This window comes from Camarhynchus parvulus, chromosome Z (assembly GCF_901933205.1).
Source record: "Camarhynchus parvulus chromosome Z, STF_HiC, whole genome shotgun sequence".
NCBI classification, from domain to species: Eukaryota; Metazoa; Chordata; class Aves; order Passeriformes; family Thraupidae; genus Camarhynchus; species Camarhynchus parvulus.
This window is the reverse complement of record NC_044601.1, coordinates 13,747,119-13,761,975: the sequence shown is the minus strand read 5'-3', so window position 1 is coordinate 13,761,975 and position 14,857 is coordinate 13,747,119. Positions and strand designations below refer to the sequence as shown.

The window sequence follows — 14,857 nt, the reverse complement described above, 5'->3', positions numbered from 1 at the left end:
CAGGACTCTAAAGAGTTCATTGATATTTCCTGATTATGAATGGGAATAATAATGGCTTCAAATGTCTATGCATGTTTGTTACTTTTGACTGTTACTTGAACCCTTTAGTCTAAGACTAGAAAGAACATTGAAGAATACCGTGTCTTTGATGCACTATATGTCATCTAAGAATATGCATGTCTTCTGAAACACATCCAGAGAATTGCTGCAGTGATTCTGAAGGGTGAGACATAAGTTCTCAACTTATTATTAACAGCTTGAAAAAAGAGATGCATATAAGAGACCAGTATCATCCTAAATAATTGTAAAGAAATTTAGAAGGACAGAGGCTTCAACTTTTTTGAGTGTAATTCTGTAGTACTTAAGAAGACTGCAAAAAATACATTCAAATACATTAACATTCAAGCATAAAGAAATTTGATTAAAAGTAGCATCCATTTTTCAAAACAACAAAGTTGTTTGCTCCAAAAACTAGTGGAAGGTGATGTCAGAAATTGGTGAGGAACCTATTAAAATAGGTTTTGAATAAAGAGGGAGATGGAACCAGAAAAACAAAAACAACCACAACAACAACAACAACAACAACAAACAAAAAACAAACAAACAAAAAAACCTACAAAAAACCCCTTATTTAGTAACAGAGGGAAGTCTGGGAAGTGTTTGTTGGTTTTTTTCCCCACCAGTAATTTAACAAAGGGTGAGACATTTGGCAGTATACTTATTTTACATTCACCTTGTTGAAGCTGTGCATCCTGAATGGATGAAAAAAATGTGTTAAAGTGAGATAAAATGAATTGCACTGAAATAGTAGAAAAATACAGAAATAATTTCATTTAAGTAGCACAATTAATAATGAAATTTTGCATATTTTTACTTAATTTGCATTTTTAAAATATTTTCCTCAATTTTCTTTTCCTGTAAAATTAGAACATAAGTTGTAGGTTTAACATCTATACGGCTTAAAATATAAAGCTTCTATTTAAGCAGAAGAGTCAGGGTCTCTAACAGAATCTATAAATAGGTTTCAGAGGTTTGCATTTAATTTTAAGGAAATGAAAGCCCTTAATTATGCATAATAAGTTCTCTCATTGTTGGAAAGAAAATTATATATGGAAAACAATAAAATATAGCTATCAAATAGAAAATATTTCTTTAAAGACAGTGACACACAATTCTCTTTAAATAAATTGTATATACATAGTTTCTGAAAATATTTACTTCACCTAGCATCTAAAACACAGTTCATCAAATGCTGGGATAGGTTTTTAGCTATCCAGACACTAGTAAGCAAATATAAAGTTGCTGAGAGCTACCCTTTTTAGACTGTTTAGGGAAAGGTGGCAGTCTTTTATTCCATTACCACTCCCTTTTTTTATTTTCTTCTGATGGACAAAAATATTCCGAGAAAACAAGGATAATTGGTTGGACTTTTCAAATAGGAAATATTACTTTAAACGGACACACTACATAAACAATGGAGTTAGGAATATGACCTTGGAGCTTCAAGTCTGGATTTAGTTTACTGAGCTACAGCTTACAAAATGCCATTACTGTGTATACTGCCATATGTTGTCTAAATATCTTAGCATATAGAATTAGGTTGCTGCATGACTTTCTGAATACTTCCCCAGAAGCAATTTCTTCCTAAGCATACAAAATACAGATACTGTGACTTAGCATGCACTAGGAGGTCTCAGTAGGAAATGTGAATTCAGAGAGAATTACATAGGCTTACTGTTCAACACCAAATTGATTTTAAAATTGCTATATGACAAACTACAGCATAAAGATCTGCACAATTTGGAATCTCTGTTTTTATCCAGACTATTATTTTTAAGAGTTTAGAGGATGTTGAGATTTGAAGTTGGTCATTTCAAAGAAGTGCACATAATGTTCAGCAGTTATGCTTGTCAATTTCAAATCCACTTCCAGCTGAGGTCCAGAACACAGATTCAGGTTCATTTAAACATAAACTTTGATGTTTTCCATCTGACATCTTCAGCCACTGAGTGCTTGTGCTTTGTATTTTATGTAGCCGAAAGTACAAAAATAAACAAACCAAAAGAAAATTACTTCACAAAGAAACATCTTTGCCACAAAAGAGATTCTGCTTGTTTGTCCTTGTGCTGTAAATAAACTTCAGGTTGTTGAAGTTGTGAGATTGCTTTTGGTAAATACTAAGGTTTGATCGTAGATAGCAAAAAGTGTAGACCCGTTGTTCTTTCATTACGCTAGTCTGAGGATCAGATTTGCAATATTCATTCATAACAAGAATGGAGATAACAATCTACTGCCTTCCTGCCAATGGATATGAGAGTGGCTGAACCAGATCAGAGCAAAAATTCATCTGACTGAGGCCAAAGACAGGTGCCTAGGGAAGAGTATAAGCATGATGCAAACATATTTTTGTGATAATAGTAGACTTATGTTCTAGCCAAGTTTCTAGTAATGCACTGTTTATAGACATCCTAAGCAAAGGTATTTTCTTGAGGTTTAACTGTCTTGTATGGATTTTTCTTTCAAGTGCCTCCTGACTACATGTAGGTCCAATAGTTTTTTTATCCTACAGAAACATATACATACCTAAAATACAAGTTTTGTGAAAGGGATATATTCTTTCACTGCTTCTGAAGTGACTTTTGGAAATATTTTTAAAAAAAGAGATATATTGTGGCATTAGTTTGTTATAATAAACATGATTATGCTTCTGCCTGGAAAACCTGATTTTATGCCAACATGTTCAAAATGTAATACCAAAGACACTCCTTCATTAGTTATTTATATAAATCTCCCAGGGATATCTAAAGTTCCAAAACCATTTTTTTTCAGACATTACCAATTGACTACTGTCTTCATTCTTAGGATGAAGAGATTTAGCCCAATGTTTTCAAAAGATTTTGCGAGAATTTTGATGAAATTTTAGAAAACTATTGCTAGCTTATTACAGTTAAAGTATTATTACTAATTAAATTTATTTGACTTTACACAAGGTTACTGACAGGAACAATATTGGAGATTGAAGATACTGAAAGATATTGAAGATACTGAAAGATATTGAAGAGACTGAAGATTTTTCCAGTACAGTATATTATTATATCAAAACTCAATGTCTGCAGCCCATGCCACAATAAGCTTGCAGCATATAACAGATTTTGCTAAATTTGTAGGTAATAGGTACATAATTTCTGTGTGCTTAACTTCATATTTTCAAAATTTACATAACTGTGTCTTTAGAGAGATTGTTAGAAACATATTCCAAATTACCCCAACAAACAGGGATTTTTATACTAAAAATGCATGATGCATATTTTTATCCATATGAAATTTTAGTAAAAGCTAGATTTTCACAAATAGTAAAAGGTCAGTAAAAATGGAAGTTCTAGGGTTGATATAACCATACATATGGCTATATTTTTTAGCTCCAGACTTTTCACCTGATACTGTTGAAGTAATCTTGAAAATAACATATTGTTTTAGCAGTACATTGTCAATAAATGTAAAAGAATACAGTACCAGTACACCTTACATGCTTTCCAAAAAACAGCAGTTATACAAAATTACTCTCAAAGCACTGTAATTTGAATAAAAACAAAATACTGTTTAACAAGAAAAGAAAATGGTAGTTTTCGATGACCAGAGGTAGTAAAAACAAACAGAATAAATCAAACAAAAATCCCCCCCAGATTTGATAGTTTAACATCAAGGTTTTAACATTAGAGGTAATATGGCCAGCTTATGAAATGATTGACAGAAATTATATTAACATAAAAAAGCCTTGCTCTGACTGTATTTGGAAAGCTACAAAAAATTTGTGGTCGCTGCAAACTGTGTCAGAAAGGTATATTCCACTTATACGAAAGAATAAAAGAAATAGCTTGGGACTTGGAGTAATCTGTTCCTGAGGTACTCCTTGCTTTGGGGAAGAAGCAAAGGAATTTTAATAGGCATAATGAAAAAATAAGAGTGGTTAAAAATAAGAGTTGTTCAAAATCACAGTAGGTACAGAACTACTGTTATATTACCATCCTTTGAAATTTCCAAAATTACCGAAGAAAAACCGTTAGTGATCTGGCCTGACTTTGAAGTTAGCCCTGGTTTCAGAAAAAGATTGGACTACATACCTGCACAAAAAAAAATCTTTCTCTAAAGGCTATATATATCAATGCTGTGCTTGGCAAGGTGATCAGAAGAATATAAGAAAAACTTATTTGCATATGATTCTGTAATGTAGTTTGTGAGGAAGAAAACTGATCTCCCTACTGAGCCAAAGGACGGAGTGTTAACCAGAACTTAAAGTCATAATGTTGCCTCATTTAACATCTGGGGAATACTCAGAGGCCACTCCCTGTCTGAACTAAGGTAGATCAACTAAACAAGCATATTTGACTAGCTTCTTTAGTTCTCAACTCTCTAGTGTTTGTTTGCACCCTTAGCACCTTGTATTATTGCATTTGTACGTTACGTAAATGAAACTACCAGGTTCTCCTACTCTTTCTAGTTCTTCCTTCCCCCAGAGCCGTAACACAGGTCTTTTATCCTACTCTGGAAAAAAAAATGAACAGTCACAATCACAGTCTTTATTTCTGTGCTGGTTCACTTGATTCCAGACAGGAGGAACCTTGTCACACTATGTCACTTCTACAGGAAACACCACCAGCCTTCCTTCCTTCCTTCCTTCCTTCCTTCCTTCCTTCCTTCCTTCCTTCCTTCCTTCCTTCCTTCCTTCCTTCCTTCCTTCCTTCCTTCCTTCCTTCCTTCCTTCCGCCACTTCCTTCCTTCCTTCCTTCCTTCCTTCCTTCCTTCCTTCCTTCCTTCCTTCCTTCCTTCCTTCCTTCCTTCCTTCCTTCCTTCCTTCCTTCCTTCCTTCCTTCCTTCCTTCCTTCCTTCCTTCCTTCCTTCCTTCCTTCCTTCCTTCCTTCCTTCCTTCCTTCCTTCCTTCCTTCCTTCCTTCCTTCCTTCCTTCCTTCCTTCCTTCCTTCCTTCCTTCCTTCCTTCCTTCCTTCCTTCCTTCCTTCCTTCCTTCAGTAGAATGAAGAGCAGTACAAGTGTGAGTTGTCATATCACAGATGATCTCAGTATACAGCATGCTACCATATCAATGCAAGGACCAATAAAGAACATAATCATCATATTGAAACCAAAGCACAGCACCATTTGAGCTTCTAGGAGAAAATTAACTATGCACCAGCCAAGAAGAGGGCACCCGATACAACATTTTCACAAGGTGCCTACCATGATTAACCCTGGACCTAGTCTAATTTTTATAAGGCAATGGTGGCTCCAGCCCCCGGCTCTGCGGGTCCTGTAAAATCCCCATGGAATTATCTAAAAGCTATTGCTCAGTGCCATCCTATATTTGAGACTACTCAGTCCAAGAGCATTAAAACACAGCCTTAGACTATTAAAACAAAGCAGAGAGATATTGAATCAAGAATTTCTCATTACTTATGTTCATGTTCATTTTTCTAGTGGTTTCTGTTTTTTTTTTTTTTACATTTGTCTGGAGGATTTTACCCTTCCTAAACTCTTAGCTTTTCACACATACACAAATCTAACCTGTCTTCAAACAAAGTCCACCAAGTTTATGAATCTTGGTCCAGAGTCCACCAAGTTTATGAATCTGTTTCTGAGGGGAAAAATGTACTTGCTGGAAGGCTCTATTATTTAAATCAGGTTTTTTTAAGGCAGGTCACTGTGAACCACTGGGCTACCTCAAAGCAGTGTGAGGCAGGCTGATTTGAAATGTGGTTGTAATGTACACCAGCATGTTTTGCAGGGAGAAAGGCCTGGTTTAGATTCTCTGAGCTGGCTGGTGCTGCTTGACAGAAAACTCCTCTGAATCCCTGGATTAACTAGACAGAACTCAGCAGTATTTCAGGAGATTAGGACACAAAAATTAAACTTCTGGAAGTTTCAGGTTGGAACACTTGCGGGAAAGAAACAATGTTATAAAATGGCCTTGTAGATTGCACCAGCCTCCTTCTGCATCATAGCCTCGAGGCAAGTGTCTGCCAAGGGCAAATTTTCACAGCTCAGTAAAGAATCCTTGAAAATTAGTGTTTTTAATGTGAGGGCTAGCACAGCCCATAGCATGAGATAGCTTAGTACTAGAGAAATGCAGAAGACTCAAAATAAAGAGGAAAAGTCTGATAAAAATACATGGTAGTGCTCAAAAAAAATGAAGATTTAGAGCAATGCAATTTTACAGAATTGCTGAAACTTCTTTTTAATTTCCCTTCTTTCAACATTTTTAATTTCCAAGAAAACCACATCATGGTACTACTGTAATGAGCTTGAGGACATAACTAAGAGGTAAAATTAGATTTAATGAAACCTCCTCATCCCAGATTCCTGCTTTTGATAGGATCAGACCTACATGCAGAACACCTATCTGAATGTGGGAGGAAAAAAAGGAAAAGAAAAAAAATGGGGTTCTGTTGTTGAATAATGGGAGCCAAGTTCCAGGTGACAAGCTAAAGAACAAAGCTGTTAAGCAATGAAAGAAACAGCCACAGGCACGTAAAAAATAAAAAATTGATGATCTAAGTCCTGGAAGTGCTGGGAACTGAAAAGATTATCTCCTTTTTATCAAGGATGTTGCATGATAAGCCAACTACAACTCCAGTTTTGACCAGTTTGGCAGTGAGAATTTGCTCAAACAATGACTGTTACTCACTATATAGTAAAAGTACACCCCAGCTCAGATGGTCCCTGACCACAAGAGACCACTACATGCAAAATTTGTGTTATTACCTCTTGGGACACATTTGCCTTTAAAGGTGGAAAGGATGAGCCAATAAAAAACTTAGCCAAGTAATGACTTAAGCGAGGCCTGCTGGTAGCCTGAGATCATAATCACATCTCCTTCTGCGTTCTCTGCGTATTTGCCACGCAGCTGCCTACTTGGGCAGAAGGAGAAAATAAGTATGTCAGCTCTGTGTGTGGATAGGCTTCTTGCCCAGTGGGTGAACAAATGCCATAAATGCTTTCAAATGAAAGCCTTCAAAGGCTGACTAGCCAGTAGAAGGCAGCCATGACTCAGTGGTCTGAAATCTGACTTTTCAAATCATGTTGTCCCCTAAAACTCCCCTCCTCCTTTGTTACAGCGTTTTGTTCTTTGTTTTGTTTTGGTTTTGTTTTCTTTCTTTTATTTTTTTTCTGTTTCTAAAAGGTGTTAAATATGTTAATATTCACGTTTTATAAAATAGATACATTTTGATTTCTTCTGTGGATACTGCACTTCCTGCTTAATAACAGTAAGGAGTGTTACTGTGACCTAACTCTGTTTTTCGTGTCAGAATTTTTTCTCCTCCCTAAGGGTTACATTCTATGCTCTTGTTAGGGATCTTCTTTCTCTGAATTATCAATCTTCAGTGAAGTGCCTCAATAACTGACCTTATTTTCAGGTGCTGAGCCCCTGGCAGCTCCCTTTAAAGTAAATGGAAGTTGCCAGAGGCTCAGCATTTCAGAATCAGGGCACTTAAATTTGTTGCCTATCTCTGGATTTAAAAACCTGGCTTGAGGTTCACTTTTCTTTTTTAACTTTGCTCTATAATCCAACATCAAGGGAAAAGTGATGAAAGCTTACTTAACTACAAGAAAGAAGGGATCCAGCTTTTCTGTCTGTTGGAGTTCATTATTAAAGAGACAGTGTACATTAAAATAACACTTTCTAATTCAGGCATTTTTTCCTAATGTGTTACAGATATAGAATTATATAAAAATTAAGTCTTATGCCGCTCAGAGAGGGTTTTTTCTTTCTTCTTCTTCAGCTTGTTATGTTTATGTTTGTGACAAGACTGTTTGTAAATATGACATTTGCTCAGACTTGATCAGGTTTACCTGAAATATTTCTAATGGGACACATCTTTTAGTTTGAACCAGCTTGCCAGTCCTGTCAGATCTTAAGTGGGTACTGAACTGCTTTCTTAATAGGCTAAAATCAAAAGAGAACACCGTACCTACAGTGGTAGTACTGTATCTTTTTCCAAACCACAGATATTAATGAAGCAAGGTCATCTCAAGAGATATGTACTTGTTTTAAAGCAGCTAATACTGCTCAAAAACAAATGATGAATTACTCTCTGTACACAAAGGTTGCTGTCATGACATTAATGTTTTCTTAAAGCTATTATACTTCTATATTTTGTACCCTTTTTTTTTTGCTGCTGAGTTGTTTGTGACAGCTTCTTAACTTTGATCCACAACAAAATACTGCACTTGGACCTGAATAAAGGTATACACACTTTTTGGGCCAGAGTTTTGGGAAAATAAGTCAGTTACTGCTGGTGTTTTTCTCTTTGAAAGGAGATGTATATGTAGTACTAAAGATGCCAAAAAATATTTTTCTTCATGAGAATATTTCTTGTAATGTTTTACATTGCATTACAAGTGAGGTAATTTACATTCCCTCCATTAAAGAAAAATATATATGCAGTATGATCTGACGAAGAAGCTACCAAATATGCAAGTCTTCATAGCAGAAGAAAACATGATGGGCTTTCTTTATTGGAAATTTTATACAGTGATGAATAGTAGATAACCAGACAAATAGGAAATAAAACACTGCACAATTAATTTTAAAGTTATCAGGATTTGAATGATGTGTGAAAAAAATAATTGAGACTGAAAAAAAAAGAAAAAAATAAATGTCAGGAAAAGGTATTGTCTACATCTTAAGCATCTCTGGAGTACTTTGATGAATGTGCAAATATCTTATGTATTTCTGATGGTGGTTAACAATTAGACTTACAAACTGTGAGTACCTCAAACATTTCCCTTTTATCATGGGAAATTCTTGCCTGTAGAACTACTAAACGTAAGTGCCTCATAAGCAGGGCATTAAAAGTACCACCGCCTCCCAAGTAACACTATCTCTCTGCTCTACCAATCATTTTTTTTTATTCAGATATTATTTTATACACATAATTTTTGAGAATGGGCCCCTGTAAATCTGCAGAACTAACAACATAAATCCCAATCGTCCAATGACATAAATCATGCTGAAGTGAGTCATGTCACTAAAATGTTTAAATACTGCCCTTTAAAGAATTTTTTACTCTTATTATTAATTCCTCAGTATTAAATCATTAAAGCATTTAACTTATTTCTGAATCATTTAGACTCAAAACTTTTTAATGAAAGTTTTGATTTTGAAATAGAATTTTATCAGAAAGGAAGAAAATCTTAAAAAAGAAAAATCTCCCAAATATAAAATAAGAAAATTACATAAGAGCTAGAGAAAAGCTAAGTGGCTCAAATAACACCCCTTAACAAATAAAAACATGTGTTACTGTTTATGTTAGAACAAGGCAAGCCAGGTTTTTTTCCGTTCAAGGCTATATATATATATATATTTAGGTATCTCTATGTAGGCGTGTCAGCTCCCGTTGTAAACAATTGAGATATGTCAAAACAGAAAGCAGAGCTTAGAAACTGAGTCGTCAACTAACCTTTTTCTTTTCACAGAATCAGTGAATGGTTGAGGTTGGAAGGGTACTCTGTAAAAAAACCTGTCCAAGTCTTCTGCTCAAACAGGGCCACCCAGAGGCAGTTCCCAGTACTATATCTGAATGGCCTTGAAATCTTCAAGGATGGATCCCAGCACCTCCCAGGCAATCTGCTCTATCACCCTCACACACACCCTGACCTACTTTATGTCTACAGGAAACTTCCTTTGTTACAATTTTTGTCCATTGCCTCTTATTCTGTCACTAGGCACTACTGAAAGCAACCTGGCTCCATGATCTACACTTTATACATTGGTAAAACCCTCCTGAGCCTGCTCTTCCTCCAGCTAAACACTCACAGCTCACTCAGATTTACCTCTTATGAGAAATGCTCCAGTCCCTTCATCATCTTTGTAGCCCTCTGCTGTACTTTATGTGTCCGTTTGTCCCTTGTGCTGAGGAGCTCTGAACTGGACACGGTACTCTGGTAGTGGCCTCACCCAGGGCTGAGAAGAGGGGCAGGATCACATTCCTTGGACTGGCTGGCAACACTCCTCCTAATGCAGCTCAGGATGCCACTGGCCTTTTTTGCCACATGGGCTCATGGTCAACTTGATATCCACCCAGATGTTTTGGCCCTTTTCCACAGAGCTGCTTTCCATGTGGGTGGCCCCCAGCATACACTGGTGCTTGAGGCGTTCCTCGCCGCATGCAGGATGTTGCACCCACCCTTGCTGAACCTCATGGTGCTCCTATCAGACTATTTCTCCAGCTTGCTGAAGTCCAACTGGATGGCAGCATGATTCTCTGATATATCAGCTATTTCACCCCTTTTTGTGTCATCAGGAAAGTTGTTGAGGATGTGTTCTGGCCCATTGTCCAGTTCATTAATGAAGATGTTAAACCGGATTAGACCCAGTACTGACCACTGGAGTACACCACCAATAACTGAACACCAATTACATTTTGTGTAGCTGATCATCATTATCTGAGCCTGGTCATTCAGACAGTGTTCAGTCTGATAATTCAACCTACACATTGACATCTTCTCTCTGAGGGTCTTATGGAAGCTGCATCAAAGGACTTACTGATGTCCAAGTAGACAATAACCATTTGTCTACCACACTGCCCTTGACACAGCAGTCATTTCATTGTAGAAGATTAACAAATTGGTTAGGCACACCACAAGATGGTCAAGTATGACAGAGTAACAAAAGACTTTCTCTAGACATCACTAACAGCGTTACCTAGAACTCATTGAAATAATAAATATTTGGTTCATTTGTAAACCTACATACAGATCCTTACCATGCAGGCAGCCAAGGCTTGCCTTTGGCTGTGTGGAAAGGAGATCCTGCTTTGCCAGACCTTCTTCCCATTTGTAGAGATATTAAACTCAGGCCTATCCTTCCCACTGACTTCCCTATCTCAAAATTTTGAGGTGCTCTTTTGTTACAAAGCTGAATTCTGAAGAGTTGGGGAAGGAAGCAGGTAGGATGGGGTGGCCTGGCTGTCTTATCCTTAGCACTGGGTTCATGGTGCAGCCAATGTAAAGGCAGCAAAAGCATGGGGACTTTTCTATTTCCTAATTACAAGCCGTGCTGCTATTCCTCTCCAACCACTTAATAATGGAGGATAGATACTTCAGCTTTTTCTAGTCTGACTGATGGCATAATTATTTTCTTTCTTTCACCTGAAAACTGGCAAGTCAAAGAGAAACATCCTGTGAAGTGAATTTAGCTCATGGGTTGTCGACCACCACATAGTATGCATAAAGGTAGCCTGACTTCACAAAAATTAGAATTTTACTGCATGTATTAATGTGAACAACTTTTCACTACAATTAGTTCTCCATTCTCACATTCTAGAAGAAATCAGATACTGCTACTTAAAAGTAAACACAAGTGGTGAACTACATCTATTATATTTATATCCATTTGCACTGTAATATAAGTTCAGGAACATCTACTTAAAATTTGCAACAAAAAAATATCATAAAGTGCGATGCAAAACTTAGCTCTATCTTTTGTACTCTGAAATCTGGATAAAGTGATTTACCTGTATGGGAAGATATATAAAAATATTCTAGAGATTGGCATGAATTTTGGTGTCTACTATCATCCTGGCTGCGTAGAAACAGTGACAGCAGAGACTGGGTAGCTTGGGATTAGAAATTCTGTGCAAAGTAGAAGGACAATTAATTCACCTTGAAAATATTACTGAGCTACTTGGCTACTGAGAAAGATGTAACGCAGAGTTGTGCCAGCCTCAGAATTTAAATTAATATCCAATCTAACTCAGGAATTAGTTATCTCATATCCATGAAGTTTTAAATTTTTGATCTGCACAGTGTAAATACAGCAACTAAAGAAATAGAAGTATTCATTTGGTTTTTAGTTTGCCAACCAATTTATTACAGTTTCCAAGCAGATTAGTGAAATATCAAGTAATGTGTTGATTAGTCAAATTTCTTCATAGAATCTATGAAGTTTCATGAAGTGAAAGAGAGCTTAAAGATCATCTATTCCTGCTACATGATTTGCTATGTATAGGGACACTTTCCACTAGACCAGGTTGCTTGAAGCTTCATCCAACCTGGTGTGAAAATTTCCAGGGATGAGGCATTGTAGGAAACACAAAACAGGGACACTAACTGAAGATAAAAGGGCTTGACTTTTACTACAAAAACCTACAGAAGATTTCACAATTTCCTTCTAGAACAATTTTCAAAGAAATAATACCGCTTCTAAAACTCGTGGTGATCCTTCCAGTAGAGGTGCCTTCCAGGAGGTATCTTAACCATTCTGCCTTGTAGCTGAGCTATCATTATTCATTGCACACATTTATTTCCTGATCTTCTTTTTTCACAACACAGTCCTATATCTCAGTAGTTTTTCTGTGATCATAAGCCCATTTTGATAACTAAAAAAAAAATCATCCTAAGATTCTGAATTTGAAACACACTTCTGACATGTAGCAATCTATATTCTATTCATCTTTCTCTGTGAAAATCCAGTTGATTTCATTGGGAATTGTAACTGACAGATTTATAAAATTATCAGAACTCTGACCTCTCTTTTATTCCCATAAAAATATAATATCATAGAGATACACATTCTTGATGAAAGAATTAAGATAGCTGAAGATCTTCCCATTTCCGTTTTCAGAGATTGACTAATTTAAGCTAAACATAATTTGAAATGGCAGCACAGCGAGTCCATATGCTTGCAGTTAAGGTGTTAGTTTTACAGACTTAGAAAGAATGGAGTCTGCCTAACCATAAGTCTTGAGGAAGTTTCAAAGCTTCCATTTCAGTTGGACAATTTATTCAATCTCTATATTCTAGTCATCTATGCCACTGTATTTCAATGTCCAAATCTCTTGAAACTTTAGATTAAAAACTTCAAAAACAAAACCCCTAAGATTCATATTAAGTAAATATCTTTTCAGAAAAAAACCCTATTAAAATGTTTTCAGTGGACATGAGTAGGTCTTGGTGAAGCTACAGGCTATGTCTTAATTTAAATGCTTTTCTTCCCTTATCCTGTGTTGTGCTGACCTAATTTTTCATAGAAGAAAAAGACAAAACACAAAATCAATTAGATGATAACTCTTTGATGTCTCTTCCCAATGGGGAAGGAAAAGCTCTCAGGCAAATATTTTAGGAATAGTCATGATTTAATGCCAAGGGAAATCATCCACTATAAAAATACACTGAAGGGGGAAAGTTTTTCAAAATGGAAAGAATCAGAAAAAAATTACAAAGTTGAATCAAAATAACAGTGAAAATTATTACAGAAGTTGAAATCTCAGTAGTATCTGTGAACAAATTATCTAGCAAAATTTATAGTAGATCATTTCGGTTTTGTTATTTGACTGGACTCTGGGTGACTGGATCCTATCCCTGTCTTTTCTACTTATGGCAGCAGTTCCTGTGGCTATTCTAGCAGCAAAAGAAATGCATTAAATCCAACTAACATAAATTTTATACTATATGTATCTGCTAAATCACAGTGCAGTTTTCACTGCCAGTCTTGAATATATAAGCGCATATCCTGCACAATAAACAAACATTTTCTTTGAGGAAAGAAAAAGTGCTTGCCATAGCAGTTATCTATTTAATAGTTTTCCATAGGGGTTCTACCAAAAAAAAAAAAAAAAAACCACAGCAAAGACAACAACAACAAAACAAAAGCACTTATCTCTTCAATCCAGTGGGATCTACACCCTTTTTTTTGTTCCCTTTCTCCTGAAAAGAATGTCCTAATGATAAAACACCCAATGAGAATTAGAGAATCAAAACCTTGGGTAACTGGTGCTCTTAAATTACCTTTGATGGTCAGTTGACCTAAAAATATTACATAGTGTATCTCTGGCAGGAAAGGAAAATAATAATAATAATAATAAAAAAATACCACCAAAATTGAGCATGACAGTATTCAGATCTGAGCTTTATCTTTACAGGATGGAACCATTGTAAAGTCCATTCTTGTCCTCTGCATCATTCTGTGTGTTACGCTGACCGAGCATCAAAACAACAGTATGGAATGCCTTAAAATAAAGGCAGCAGCTTAAATTAAAACTGATTTTCTGACTTGCAGAAAGGCATACATAATTTTTCTACAAAAAATATATCTTCATCTTCTATAGAACAGTCAGCTGATGGACTCAGGAATGCTTGAAAATAAAGAGTTATCATTTGCACATAACCAAGTCCAGCATTGGGAAACTTTCACTACAAGCAACCAGATGGAGTCGCCTCCAGAATTACACCATTTGTTTGCTAAACTGTGGTGACTGTGACTCATACTAAAAAAACAATTCTATAATATTCTATATATTGCTTCAGTTTGGTTAGTTTGACATGAGATTAAGCTCTTGTTTAGTTTAGACTTTAATATTACTGGTACAAGGGGATCTTCAAAACTTGTTTCCAGCCTGATTGTGTTCCTGTTTTACTCACATGCCAACAGCATCTGCTAAGCATGTACTGTAAATTTCTGGTTCAACTTGAAGCTCTAAATCTAGTCAAAAGTTCTAGAAAGAGAATGAAAACAGGTGTTAAAACAGTGAATTTGACTAGACTGATCAGCTGAATATACCTTGGAGCTATTCCTGGTCCAGATCCACCCTGTTAGGATTACTACTATCAGGTATAGTGGCCATGAATTGATCTATTCTCTTTTATGGAGATCGTTCATCCTCCCTCCTCTGGAGCCCATACATCCTCAAAAGAGTGACTTCCATAGCTTAGAAACACATTATACCATGAAAAAACCGACTGATAACAGCAGTATTACTTTCAGTTTTGTTTTCAAAACTTGTCTGAGACTACAGAGACTTTGAGTTATGTAAGACATGGATAAATTTAGCTTAATATCTAAGAAAGCACTTTAAAACTCTAATTT

The 14,857-nt window shown here is 36.0% G+C and overlaps 1 protein-coding gene across 4 annotated transcripts in view; it reads right to left on the bottom strand.

Annotated features, from left to right (window-relative positions):
- Positions 1-14,857, bottom strand: part of LINGO2 (leucine rich repeat and Ig domain containing 2) — a 489,656-nt gene that overhangs the window by 253,371 nt on the left and 221,428 nt on the right. The window lies entirely within an intron of this gene.